The 1,704-nt window shown below is 50.7% G+C and overlaps 1 pseudogene; it reads right to left on the reverse strand.

Moving 5' to 3' along the window:
* Positions 1-335: 335 nt before the first annotated feature.
* On the reverse strand, positions 336-1,453 carry LOC129545007 (death effector domain-containing protein pseudogene; annotated as a pseudogene).
* Positions 1,454-1,704: the final 251 nt, after the last annotated feature.

Consider the following 1,704-nt stretch of genomic DNA (forward strand, 5'->3'; position numbering starts at 1 on the left):
AAGACCCACCTCCCAGAATATTGGAAATAAAAGCAAAAATAAACAAATGGGACCTAATTAAAATCAAAAGCTTCTGCACAGCAAAGGAAACTATAAGCAAGGTGAAAAGACAGTCTTCAGAATGGGAGAAAATAATAGCAAATGAAGCAACTGATAAAGGATTAATCTCCAAAATATACAAGCAGCTCCTGCAGCTCAATGTCTTTTCCTTTTAAAAAAAAAAAAAAAGGCAGGGGTGTGATCGGTTGGAAGGGTAGAGAACAAACCCCAGAACAGTATGTAAGCTCTAGAGGTGGGTGGTGAGAAGTCCCCAGAGAAGTGAGAAGGGGAAAAGGTCAGTGCAATGTTTGCAGCATCAAGTTCCTCAGGAGTTTCTGTCGGCCCAGCTCGTAGTCCTCCTCGACCACATTCACCAGCAGCTTGATGGCTTCATGGCCCCACAGCCTGCTTGAGGGAGTCTGTGATAAAGATGCCTTTCAGCGCCTCTAGTAACGAGCCATTGATGTAGTCCCGCCAGAATGCATCGAGGTAGGTGAGCTCAGAGAACTTGATGTCACAGATGATGGAGCCCAGGTCCCGGGACTTGAGGATGGTGTTGGCCTGGTTAAAGCGCTCAAACGGGTCCTGCTTGTTAGAAAAGACGTTGCCCTGCAGAGTAGTCTCATGCTGGCAGTATTCAGCCCGAACCCGCAGTCTGATATCGCATGTCTGCTTTTCCTTGGGATCTGGGGTCACTGACTTCCGGCGTTTTCGCTGGCTCCCAAGTGTGGCTCTCCCTCGAGCTGGCCGCTTGCTACACATCTGAGGGCCCGAAGTAGGGCAGCACACCACAGGATAGTGGGGAGGCACTGTTTTAGAGGGGTGGGGAGGCCTCGGTTCTGGGTCGCTGAGGGCTCTGGGTGTCACATAGCGAACTCATGTCTCCTCCAGGTATTTGTCTACAAGATCAGGGCACACAGCCCGTCTCCGCTTGAGAGTGACGTAGGGCAGCAGGTCATGGCGAGTGATGATGCGCCCTGGCGGAAGTTGCTCTCATCACAGCGGCCCTGGCGCTCCAGCGCCAGGAAGAAGTCACGTCCATTTCGGATGAGGCCACGCTCGTGGTCATCAATGACATCAACAAAGAGGAAGGAAAGAACGCGCACGTCTCTGTGTGTCAGGTGGGTGCCCACGATGTCAAACATGCGGTGCAGGCTGTACAGCCCGTGCTCTTGCTCACCATGCTCTTCGGGCCACACCTGGCTTGCCCTCCGCTTTAGGCCCGCCATGCTGGGGGCTCAGGTACACAGTGCTCTCCAGAATCCCTGCTCAGCAGCTGCAATCCCCACTATACTCTGCAGAAAACTTAATTTCCCAGGTCTCTTCTCTCGGCCCCGGCTCATAGCCGCCATGTTGGATCCATCCGCGCCGCGCTCCCGGGCCTGTCTCGCGGCACCGCATTCGGACCGCCGCCGCCGCCTCCGCCTCCGCCGCCGCCCCATGTACAATACTTTCAAGATTCATTTATTTTGTAGCACCAATCAGTACTTCATTTGGTTTTATGTCTGAATAATATTCCAGTGTGTGGCTAAACCACATTTTGTTTATTCATTAATCATCAATGGATGAATATTAGATTGTTTCTATTTCTTTGATGTCATAAATAATATACCATGCACATTCATATATAAGTTTCTGTGTAGATATATTTTCAATTTTGTGAGT

This window comes from Moschus berezovskii, chromosome 27 (assembly GCF_049115385.1).
Source record: "Moschus berezovskii isolate FMDL1 chromosome 27, NW_MosBer_1.0, whole genome shotgun sequence".
Lineage (NCBI taxonomy): Eukaryota > Metazoa > Chordata > Mammalia > Artiodactyla > Moschidae > Moschus > Moschus berezovskii.